Source organism: Cavia porcellus, unplaced genomic scaffold (genome assembly GCF_034190915.1).
Source record: "Cavia porcellus strain 051 isolate PalLab524CR breed Dunkin Hartley unplaced genomic scaffold, mCavPor4.1 scaffold_9, whole genome shotgun sequence".
In the NCBI taxonomy this organism is placed as follows: domain Eukaryota; kingdom Metazoa; phylum Chordata; class Mammalia; order Rodentia; family Caviidae; genus Cavia; species Cavia porcellus.
This window is the reverse complement of record NW_026947492.1, coordinates 11,734,786-11,747,136: the sequence shown is the minus strand read 5'-3', so window position 1 is coordinate 11,747,136 and position 12,351 is coordinate 11,734,786. Positions and strand designations below refer to the sequence as shown.

The 12,351-nt window shown below is 55.7% G+C and overlaps 1 protein-coding gene across 3 annotated transcripts in view; it reads left to right on the top strand.

The window, feature by feature from the left end:
* The window catches only part of Nectin1 (nectin cell adhesion molecule 1), a 108,373-nt gene that overhangs the window by 9,619 nt on the left and 86,403 nt on the right, over nucleotides 1-12,351 (top strand). The window contains exon 1 of one of the 3 annotated variants that reach the window (XM_063255930.1): nucleotides 702-794. The exons of the other annotated variants lie outside the window; for them this stretch is intronic. The gene's annotated coding sequence lies outside the window, so the exon portion shown is untranslated. Of the gene's footprint in view, nucleotides 1-701; nucleotides 795-12,351 lie in introns of those variants that run through there. 3 annotated transcript variants of the gene reach the window in all.

Below are 12,351 nucleotides of genomic sequence, written 5' to 3'. Positions count from 1 at the left end.
GTTCCATCCTGTCCATCACCATTCTGCCTGGCGGTGCTGCTGGGATCTGACCTGGTGTCAACACTCTTTCAGCCCCGATGAAGGGACACTGAGCCCACCACAGAGCCTCCCACCGTCCTGCACAGCGAGACCAGGGGCAGGTGTAGTGGCTTCTCTGCAAAAATCACCCCAGCTGGTGTTCCCGGCTGGCCCCGGGTCCTGGGCGGGTCCAGAGCTCTGCAAGCTGCCCCTGTGCCAGCCCAGCCTAAACTAGGGGCGGGCAGGGAGGATTTAGGGTGTTCACCTGCACTCCTGCTTTCATCTCCTGGGACAAAAAGGAGGCTGCTTCCTCTGCCCCAGGCAGCCTGAGAACAGGGTGCTGGGAGAGAGACACTGATCCTGGGGCCACAGCAGGAGGAGAGAACTATCACAGAAGTAGAAAACTCAAAACCGCTTCCTGGTGTCTCGGCTCAGAACCAAGGGACAACTCCAGTCTGCACATGTGCGGATTGTCCTCTGGGGGTGCCCCATAGCCAGGCCCCTCCCAGACCCCGGTCCTGCTGGTCACCGAGTTGGCTCAGGCTCACAGGCTCCCTTGCTTAATTAGGAAGGTAACAGCAGAACAGTCATCTGATCCGTTTCGACGCCAAAGAGAAATTCCTCCTAGACCCTGTGCTGCTGCAGATTATCCATGCTCCGTTAGCTTGAATTACCACACGGCCTCTGTGGCCAGACACCAGCCGGAGCCGGGCAGTTGGCTCCTGGGCTGGAGTCTGCCCCGTACCCAGGAAAAGCTTGGCAGCCTTAGGAGGAAGGTAAGCTTAGGACCTGCCTTAGTCCCCCACCAACCAACCCCAGGGGTTCACAGGGAGCACTAACGGTCCCCTTGAGCAGCACCTGCAGGTGATGGCTGCACTCTTGGGCCAAGTCTCTATTTCTACCCCTTTTCTGCTCTCTGACGCTGGACCTCCTTGTTGGGGTCTGAGTCCATAGCAGAAGCAGCTTCCACGTTATTCAGTAGCTTCCACATTTAAATTGGAGCAGAAGCAGAACCAGGCATCTCCCAGAGTGTAAATAAGATCGGAGCGGAGCCGCCACACTGCTGGGTGATTTTATTATGATTGCCCACCTCCCCCGCCCCCAAACCGGCTCCATCTCGCTGGCCTAGATTGCTCCATCTCTCAGAATGATGGATGGATCTCCTCTCTCTTCCCAGGCAGGTCGGCCAGCCCAGCTACCGAGACACCCTCCTACCCTTTCCCTTCCCAGATTTATTCCCTGTGTTTATGGTTCCCAGAGAGTCATCAGTGTCCTGGGCTGGCTGAGCACTCCTATTATCTCAGCACTTGATGGATGAGCCTTTGGAGGGACTTAGGCGACAGCCCCTGCCTCTGCTCCCCGGTGCCCCTCTCTAACCTGGCCACAGTATGCCTCCCAACTCACCCAGGAGTCAGATAATGGTCTGGGTCAGTGCTGAAGGGACTCAGCCGTGATGGAGAAAGGGAGGCCCCAAAGTCCTTGGCGCCCTCCTCTGAGTGCCACTGCCTCCCTGAGAAGTCTTAGTGGCCTCTGCCACCCCGAGCGCCATTCCCAGGAAGGGCCCCCATTCCCCTCTCCTGCTCCACTGCCCCACCCCCTCTGCACTGTGGGCACATTTGCAGTGTAGTAATAATCGGCGTGGTTTATGTGTTTCTTTACAAGCATTTTTTATGTCCTCTATGTGAGGAGGGCTGCGTGTATGCATATGCACACACAGGAGGTCACGTGCTGTGTGTGTGTGTGTGTGTGTGTGTGTGTGTGTGTCTGCTCCTCATTACACTGATCACCATCTGCATGAGGCTGGGGCTCCCCCCTGCTCCTGGGGTCTTAGGGGTAGGGGAGAAGGAAGGGGAGAAGGAGAGGAAGCCATCAGAAATGATGACCGTTGGAGTCAGGGTCCACACTGCTCCCCAGCCGCCAGTTAGAGAATGGGCAGAGGTCAGTTAGATAATAGTTTTGTCTATAGGATCACAAACAACGGGCTTGACTATTTTTCTCCCTCAAATTGACTGAACCCATCAATTACTTCAGAGCCACATGATCTCAGCAGTTCGTGACTTACCGTGTCAGCATGCACATTGGTGTCTTGGGTTTCTTGTCCTCTAAATTTCTTTCCCTATAGGATAGCGGAGATCCTGGGAGGCTTCTGAAAGGTAAATAGCTCACAGAGGCTGTGTGGTTGACACAAGGCTGAAGGAGAGCCCATCTTGGCACTGTGAGGCTGCCATCGGCCACTACTCACCCAGGGCCACTACGTTTAGAAGAAGGTCTAACCCCCAGGAGGGAAGCTCCCTTAGCGGCTGTGACCAGAATGCTGTAGGAATGCTCCCTTGACCTTGGGTGGCCAACATGGCCCCCATAGGCGCCCCTACCGGTAGGAGATCACCCGGGAAGGACTCCCTTATCTGGGCTCTCTTATTAAACAAGAAGTGCAGGATTCTGACTTCCCTAAGGACCCCGTGCCAGATTTTGTGGTATCCCCCTACCCTGGGCATCATGGAAGTGTGGGCAGTTTCATTCCTCTGTCTACTCAACAGCGCGTGTCCTTGAGTACCAGCCATGGGTGTGGGATCTGAGGACCCAGCAGCAAACATAACGTCCTGGCCAGCACTGGGTAGCATCTGACCTCTGATCTCTGACCTCCCGCACAGCCAGTGACCGGAGGATGCGTTTCTTCAGGCAGGCATGCCCACTGTGCAGAAGTTTGGCTCTGTAACATAAAGAACTGAGGCCTGGTGGTCATTCCAGCATGAGGCCCTTGCCCTCCCTTAGCTGTCTGGGTGACCAGGTGGGAGCAGCTGGGGCTGGCCCGGCACTGTGCCCTCCTTCAGTTTGCAAGGTCAGCCCTCTTGTCCCCCTCCTATACCAGGTGTGGAAAGTGTTTCCCAGCAGAGGTCCCATGAAGATACCTCACTGCCCTGCAGAGAAAGGTGGAGAGGGCAACTCAGAATCCCAGTCTCCACATTGGAAGGGAAATCAGGAACAAAAACACCCCATTCCAGCCCTAAAACCCTTACAAACATCTCTGCCGTTTGACTGACCCTTTGGCTTCAGCGTGAGTACCTCCAGTAGCAGGGAACTCAGTCCCCAGCGTGAGCACCCTCACACAGTTTGACTGCTCTGGTTCCCCTGGCGCCACGCTGAGCTCTGGGTCTCCAAGGCTCCAGGCCACCAGTCCTGTCTCCGTCCCTCAGAACTGCATGGAGCATATCTGATCCTATGTACAGTGTCCTTCACACACTCAGCCTGCGTGGGCTCTGAAGCCCCCTGCCTCTGGGCTCAGATGACCCACTGCCACGTACCTTGCCGTCTCGGGGCTGTCCTCAGAACTAAACTGTCGAGATTCCTGTAAGAGTGGGGATGCCCGATCCTGAGCCCAGCGCTTCATGGACTGAGCAGAGGGGATGTAGTCCGGGTTTCCTGCCCTGAGCCCCGCCTGCTTTGATCACAGAAGGAAGGGTGGGAGGGTTGTCCGCAGGCTTCCACCATCTTCCACCCCATCCCTTCCCATCCCTGCTTTCTTTGGGATTAATGATAAATTTTGGTGAGAGATCTGCTTATTTTCAGTGGGAATTAAGGAATTAAGTTGGTAATGGAGAGAGCACAGTGCAGAGACCCAGAATGCCACGGGGCAGAGGGGGAGGGGTGCACAGCCCGAGCTGGGAGACACAACTCTGCTTGTATCAGTCACCCTGGTGGCATCTGGGGCTCCCCAACTGCCTGTCCCGTCCCCCACCCCGGGAGTAGATGCAGGCTTGCTTGGGAGTGTGGTGGTTGCTTTGGAAGGAAGTACCCTACAGGTCTGCCACAGGTCAGGCTGTCGTCGGACAGTGTCTCATGACACCCACTAGCAGGTCAGGGCCTGGGAGGCCGAGCCAAGGCACGGGGCAGGTGGGGCACTCTCCTTTTCACTGTTAGCAAACAGGCCAATTCTGAGGTGGGAAGCACCAAGGCCCCACTCCATGGGTGCTTTATGAGGACCGTGCAGGCACTGGCGACCTCCAGATCCCCTCACTTCCTTGCTGAGACTGGCGTAGCCACTAGCCACCACCAGTGGAAGACTGCGTCCAGCCCCAGAGAAACTGAACCTCTCTTCATCCCTAAGCTAACGGAGCCTCCTTGAATGGCCAGGAGGGCTCACTCAGGGCCTGCCCCCCATGCTCAGGGTCTGTCCCCCACTTCCTCCTTCCCCTTCCTCCTGGCGTCAGCCCGCCCCCAACAGGGAGCCCGGAAGCTGTTCAAGGGTGAATGAGGGAAAGGCAGCCCACAGGGAGCTGGATGTGAAGAGCAAAGGGGTCCCAAGGACACGGCTGCCTCCTGGGCCAAGCTCAGGACCTGCCCAGGCGGTACCTTCAGTCACCATTATACACTGCTGTAGCCACCATCGAGCCAGAGAGCAAGACCAGAGGAGAACTGAAGGAGGTGACAGGCGGGGACATGGCAGGAAGGCAGGGAGGATAAGTGTGTTCTGGTCTAGCGAGGGGGATGCCAGAAATTGGGCCTGCAGGTCCAGGAGTCCAGCTGGTTAATAATTAGTGACTTAGATTAATAAACCACTCATGGTTTTTCCTCCAATTTTGGCTTCCTCTCTTTATCCCCCAGCCCTGGAGATCTTTCTAGGCTGTACCCAGGCCTCAAGAAAAAAGTCCCCACCTCTGCCTCCAGCCACCATCTCCCAGGCAAAAGTCACCCTCTGACCTCCCACAGCTGCTCCCCACCCCCATCCCTAGCTGGTTTCTGGTCTCCAGAGCTGGTGGTGTTTAATCTCCAGGAGATTAGTGACCTGCTTTCACATCCCTCCCCCACACGCTGTTTGGACACCCTTAGATATTTTCTGTTGGAAGGCCAGGCCCTGCAGCCACCCAGGGAGGGCCAGGGTCCTCAGCAGAGCACCCTGCCCCCACTGACTCTTGACTGTGGATCCTTTCTACTGGCCACATGGCGACTTGGGTGACCCTATGGGTAACATTTCCCTAATCCTTTAGGTGAAGTCAGTTAGTCAATCAACAGATATTTGAGCATTCATTACATGCCAGGTATCATATGTTAAAGGGAAAACAGTGTTTTAAGCAACTTGAAATTAGGTAAGAGGCTTTATTCAGCTGGTATACTTGGGGAGGGGGGGTGGCCATGGTGGGTTAGAGTGAGAACAGGAGGAGACGTGTGACCTTGGCTTTATACTACCTGTACCTCACTGTGGGTGTGTTTCTGGATGGAGGGGTCCCTGTTCCCCTGGTGTAACCCTATCTGATAAGTGTTAGAGCTGTTTTCTAGGTGGTTTTGGTAGGAGAGGGAACGGGGCGGGCCTCTTGTCTGCCCTAATCCTCTGCATGTGCTGAGCTGGGAGTACAGTAGTGACCCTGGCCTCAGAGCAGGGTGGCCCCTGGTCCTCAGGGGCTCCCGAGTGCTGCAGACTTACAGACAGGCTGTGGCCCTGGGCCAGGGCTCCTGACCCTGTGGGATGCTGAGCAGCATCCCTGGCCCGAGGCAGCCTCTGCCTCACACCTGGCGCAGTGCCACAATGAAACATCTTCCTGCGCGGCTGAAGTCCCCGGGGGGCACAGCCAGTCAGGAACTGGGAGCCTGGGCTTTCATGGCAGGCAGGCCAGCCCTTCCAAAGTCTCTTCCCCACCCCGCCGTGCGTGGACACACTCAGGTTCCAGCCAAGACCATCATTCCACCTCCTCTGCTCTCCTTTCCCTGGGCCCCGGCTGCCGCTGCTGACCAAGCTACCTGCCCTCCCGGCACTGTGGTACTTAGTACTTGGTACTTTCTCCTTTCCCCTCCCCTCAGCCCCAAGCTACTTGGAGGATGGCCTCAGTCTCTGCTGGCCCCACCTCGGTGCCTTGTATACACTTGGCGTCCCATAAATGTCTAGGAACGCGGTGGCATCTAACGGACTTCTCAAGCGCAGGAGGCTCCGAGGTTTCCTGCTCCTGAGCCCCTCCCGCATCGTTCTTGGCACTCTGGTTAACCCGCAGCCAAGACAGGAAAGCTTGCAATGCTTCTGTTTTTCCTGACACCTCTATCCCCATCTCAGTGTGTTCTTAGCAAACAAATCATCTTCCCCATTTGTTCAGCATTCGCTAAGCACTGGGAGGCTCTGTAGATGTGCGTCTGTGTGTGTGTGTGTGTGTGTGTGTGTGTGTGTGTGTGTGTGTGTGGCTTCGCAGACAGGTGCCAAGTGACGTCACATTTCTATGTCTCGGATGTTAGTGGTTCAATCAGAAATCCCATACCAGGGTCTGTCACAGCATCTTTTCCACTCCACTGGACTTATGTTCTGTGTCAGCTATGACCTTTCATCCCTCCCCCCTCCATGCCTCTTCCCCTCTTCTTGGAGGGTCCTACCTCGCAGCCTGGCAAACTCCTACTCATCCTTCAAAACACAGTGAGATCTTACCACCTTGGTGTGTGCCCTTTTTTCCTACCCACCCACTCCCCCACCCCTGTAGTTTGTAGCTTCCCTCAATGTGGCACTCTGTGAACAGTCCTGCAGGGGCAGTGATCGTGTCATTAATTCATGTGTCCTGTTCTCTGTACCCTTGAGGCCAGCGACTGTATCCATCATAGGCTTCTGTTCATATTCCTAGCTGTTGGCACTTGACAGAGTCTTCCTACACGTTAATTAAATAAATGGGAATAAACTGCTTGTTTTGTTTTTCAAAGCAGTTTCTTTGTACTGTGTTAAAAGTGCGGCTCTTGTGATGACTTTGCTTAACCTTCCTGCCCTGCTCCCCGGTGCCTCTGTGCTCGCAGACACGCGGACACACGGCCGTGTGTAGCTGCACACACGTGCCTGGGCCTAGGTGCGTTCACGGAGTGTCTCCGTTGTGGTGTTTCTATAAATTTAAAGGTGTGCAGCCTCCAGGGCTGTTCCCCTAGCAGATGTTCCCTCAACCCTCGCGTCCTCCGCCTCTGAGAACCGAAGGGAGAGGGTTGGGGTAACCATTGGAGCCTCCTGTTCCCGTTTCCCGTCCATCCCGGGGTAGCCCAGGATCCTCAGGCCCGCAGGCCGGGGTGGTGGGCAGAGCCCTCCCTGGCCTAGTCACATCACACCCCTTCCCGATCCATCTCTGCCCTGTTTAATTGGAATTTGGCTAGTGGAAACCATCTGTTCTATTCCGTCCTGTTTCCATGACAACCAAGTGGCTTGAGACTGAGGTTGGTGGTAAGAGAAGTGGCCTGGGGGATGCTGGGTAAAAACAGCTAGGTCCTCCCCCTCCAACCCATCCTTCTCGCCCTTTCCTCTCTGCCCTGCCTTCGCCCACCAACCCAGAGCAAAATAAACCTGCTCCCTGCCTGCGAGTTGGAGTTCCCCAGCGTCACTCTGCCGTCCCACCCCAAACCCGGCTCTTTCCCAGGCTCTCTTTAGCTTCCTACACACGGGGCTCTCTCCTCGCTGCCTCCGTTCAGAAGTCCTTGCCCCTGTGGACTGATGAGCCAGCCCATCCCGTCCCTTCACCGGGAAGGACAGCATGGCGACCACATGAGAGCTTGCACTTTGCCTGTGCTGTTGAACCCAGCCACCCAGGCCTCTGGCAGTGACCTCAGCTCACCCAGGGTCTCTCAGGGCCCCACGCTGCCCCTCCTTTGCAGGCATCCGAAGGCTCATATATGATGGTCAGTTCATTTTTCCTTCCTTAGCCCAAATCCCGGTGCCCATTTCCCACCAATGACAGGGACTAGGAGCAGGGTGTAGCCTCCCCTGGGAAATGAGTACTACCTGAGGCCCCCGGGGAGGAACATTCTTTAGATAGGGCCAGGAGCACAGAGGGCAGGTGCACGGGGCAGACAGAGGAGTCCTGGCCCAGCACAGATGATGTGGCAGTCTGTGGCGGGTGCCCTGGGACTCCCGAAGGCTCAGACAGCCCAGGCACCCTGGGATGGAAGGGAACGTTTTCCTCTCTCCTCTCCAGCAGCCGGTTCTGTTTATATGGTGTTATTTTCTGCCCTAATTTCTCTGTCTATGGCAAAGTCTCTTCGTGCTTGCTGTATTATCAGGGGACCTGCCTGTCTTCAAAAATAAGTGGCGCACCTTGTCAGGTGACCTGTCTGTCGCCCTGGTCTCAGCAGTCACGTGCACTGTGTGTATTTGCTACAGCAGGGCTGGGGCAGCAGCCTTGAGGTCTCTGCCTGGGTCACCCCACCCCCACCCACCATGGAGTCAGTCCTGGGCAGGGGAGGGACAGGGACAGCTCAGGCCCAACAGAGTCATTGCTTACTGCAGCTGTGCTGAGCTGGGGACCCCACATTTGAGGGGTGCAGCAGGTCTCCTCGTGGCTTGTGCACAATCTCCTCAACACCCTTTCTTCGTGCACTTCTTTCTCTTTTAATAAGGTATAATTCACATTCCATCAAGCTCACCCTCCTCAAGTGTAGCATTCAGTGGCTCCCAGCATATCAGAGCCACAGGGCCACCACCGCCTCAGCATCCAGACACTCAGAAAGAAACCCGAACCCAGGGCACCAGCCACGCCCCTTCCCCTGACCCACCCCTGACGCCTCCTTATGTGTCTGTGCTTTGCCAGCTGTGGACAGGGCGCACACATAAAACCATACAGTTTGTGGCCCTTTGTGATGATCCAGCTTGTGGCCCTTTATAACTGACACCTCTCAGCCATGTCTGCGCCTTGCTTAGAGAGCTACAGACCAAGCTGCCCACAAGGCAAAGTTCAGACCTTCGTTAACGTAAAGCTCTTCTAAACCGCTGCTGCATCCTGTCATTGATCCCCATTGCCCATTTGCCTAAAATTTCCAGTGCTCTCGCTGCACCCATCCTTTCCAAAGCACCCTCCCCCTCCCTTTCCCCTCCCCCTCCTTTCCCTTCCCCCCCTCCCCCTCCCCCTCCCCTCTGCCGGGCTGGTGCTCATTCTGCAAAACTTGGCTAAGAGTCTCCCCGATGGCAGGTGGAAAGCACCCCTCCTTCCAACTCCTATGCCTTTCGGTTGTACTTTTAATAGGCAAACAAACAAAGCTCAGCACTTATCACGCCACACTTGTTTGTTTTCATGTCTGGGGCCCTTGTTAGACTGAGCTTCCTAAGAAAGAGAAACTGTGTCTGCGTTTCTGATTCCTTCACCTTTTCCAGCCGTCACTACTGTCAGCTCCGCCAGGAACGCACGATCATGGTGCGGGCACGTAGTGGATGTTCGGTAGTGTTTTATGAGTCAGGGTAGGAGGAGGAGAAGCAGAGACGGTAAATTAACCTGGGAGATGTAACTCCGTGGAATAATGTAGAAGGAAAGGAGGGCTCCATAGCCTGGCATGGCAGAGACAAGGCGGGCGGGCGGGATGTGACTGGGTGACGGGGAAGGGAAGGAGGCAGGTCATTCCCCCACTAGACAGTGCGGAGTGCCTGGGGGGCCACTGGCAGGGGTGGAAGCAGCCACACGGAGGGTGGAGTCATCTTTAGGCACAAAAAGGGAGGGATGGGTGCAGGGGAGGGTGCCGCTAGTAGACGGGACAACTGTACAAAAGCCCAGAGGCAGATGAGAGCTGAGGCCTATGATAAATGGGCGTAGAGCCCAACATGGCACAGGGGCACCGGTGAGGCCGGGTGGGGGAACAAGCAGGGGCTGAGGTACCATGGAGCCTTGGGACAAGGCAGGAGCAGTGACCGCCTACACCTGCCTCTGGTGGAAACCTCCCGTCTCTCAAGGTCCTCAGAGATGGTCATTAAGGGCGACAGTGGACGCTATCGGAAGGCAAGTGGTGCATCCGAATTCCTCGTGGGAAAGACTTGAGGGGCAGGGATGGATTTGCTGGTCCTACCCCCTTAGTCTCTATGCCAACCCTCTGATCCTCAGTTTCTCCTGGTGTAGAAACCGACCGTCCAACCGACCGAGGATACGGGGCCGTGGCAGCAGCAGCGGCAGCTTGAGGGTTTTATTGAAGATTATATGAGATCATGATAGAAAGGCCCAGAAAGGATTGTGCCTGTGTTTACCCTCAGATGCTCTGTGGGCACAAGGTAACCTGGTGTAGGGAGCAGAGGCCTCCCCTCTCTTTTATGCCATTTCCAAGGGATTAGAGGCCTTGGTGGGGCCATTCCATGCTGTTTAATTGAAACAGACTTGAAAGCAGTCAGTACTATGTATAATTTCTGGGTATGGGGCAGGGAATAAATTTAGCTCCCACCCTTGGTCCAAGGGTAGTGATGTGCAGAGCAGATATATTGGGGTCCCTCCTTCCTGTGGCACCCAGCAGTTCTCAGGGCAAAAGGGAGTCTGTCCTTTCTGCTGGGGGGGTTCAGTGGGGTGAACCCAAGGGCCAGGCTGAAGTCTCCGCAACGGGGAGTCACAGGAGATACAGGCCTTCCCTGCAGGGGTCCAGTTCCCAAGGCGGGTGCTAAGCGTGCCTTCTGCCCCAACAGAAACAAAGCTGTGTAATTGCCTTTTAATCTGGGACGGTCTGCTGGTGTCATGCTGAACGGGGAGGGGAGGTGGCTTCTTCCCTTTGAGTGAAAAGTTATTTGATCTCTGTCAGAGGAAAAAGGAAGGGAAGGGGAAGAGAGAGGAGCGAGGGCCTGGCTCCAGGCCCAAGTGGAGGCCACCACAGAGGGTTTTATTTCTCCTAATAACAATCATAAATAAAGGGGAACAAGCATCTCTCTTGTCTTGGCTCAAGGCCATTGTTTTGTGCAGGGCCTGCTCCTCGCGCTGCTGCTCCTGGCTCCCCGCAGCTGTGGATGGGGAAGACAGCTTGTCTGCAGCGAGCAGTAGGCCACCACCTGTCCCACCTGGACAGCTGGGAGAGATGAGCTCACAGACCTGAATGAACCCTCTTCTACCCTATAGCCTCACTCCTCTCCCCCGCTCTTCATGCTACTGAGGCCGCCACCGATCAGTCTCCCAGCTCTGCCCCCCACACTTTATTCCCAGTAGTCACCAGAGCAGCCTCTGTACCATGCATCACTGCTCCCTCTACCTGGAATCTTCTCCAGGTAGCTGTGGTTGGGCTCCCCCATCCTTCACTTCTTTGTCCAAATGTCTTTTCCTGGCCAGACCTTCCCAGACCACCATTGAGCTGAAATAATCCGACACGAACTTTATCTCCCTGACTGTCATTTCCATTGCTAGAATTTAAGCTTCACCCCCTCAGAGGTTTTTGTCTGTTTTGTTCAGTGCTGTACCCCCAGGACCTAATAAGCGCATGCCCCAGAGCACAGCCACTGCCTTCTAGCCCTGCACATATACGTATGCATACACACAGGCTCTGCAGAATCCAGCTGCCTGGGCATGCTCTGGCACAGCCATCCCTGACCAGCATGTGCCCCAGGTCCCCTCCCAGCCTCGGTGTGGGCTGCCCTGCTAGCACCCACCTCCCGCAGGCGCTGTGACATTACAGACAGTTCCCACTTCGTGTTGCCCGCCTCTGAGGTCAGGGCTACCTCCTGTTTTACCCTTGAGAAAACTAAGGTCAGGGCATTAATGGCTTGCTTATATGCACCCTCTGGGCACACGGGGCCAGTGTGAAGCCAGAATCACGCTCAGGCCATGGCCAGCCATGTCCACATTTCCCCCAAATGTTCCTCAGAGCAGTGGAAGAATGGCCGACCACTTCCCCAGCTATAGCGTACACCTGCTCACCTGGTCTGGTTTCAGGGAGGCCAAGCAGGGGAAGTGAAAACAGCCGCGGGGAAGATGTCCTCGGTCAGTGGTACCCACTCACAACCAGAAGCCACCTGCATGCTGCCCCAGGTCCAGTGCACCTGCCCCCGACCTCAGTGTCACACAGGCCAGCTGGGCTGTCTGTCCTCTCCCTGACTTGCCCACCTGCTGGGAGCCTCCCCAGCACAGGAGGGCATTCTCAACATTTCCTTCCCTATGTAGATGGAGATGTGGGAGCTGGGAGGGCACCAGGGACCTTCTCATACCCTCAGCCTGCAGTCTGGTTCAAAGCCTCTGACTTGGTTTCCTGTCTCTCCCAAGGGGCCCTGTCTCCAGCTATAATCTGTCTGTCTCAGGAAACACTGAAGTGACCCCCAAAACACCCAGCACAGGATATGGGGTGGGGGAGAGAGAACCCCTGCATCCTGGTGAACATTCGAGAAGGTGCCACAAAAGGGAACACCGATGGATGGGCCACCACCAGAGGTGGCTCCTTCCAGCCCCATGAGACTTGTCTCTAGATGCTAAGGCAAGGTCCCTGAGTAGGGTGATTTTTAAGGACAAGCCATTGTCTTAGAGAAGAGGTGACTGGTAGGTCAGTAAGTAGCAAAGAACAGGTGTGATGAACACTGATCATTCTTCTGGACACAGAAGAATTCTTTCTTCTGCACCTATGTGCCAGTTCCAAGCCGGGCACTGGGGACATAATGGAGTTGACAGG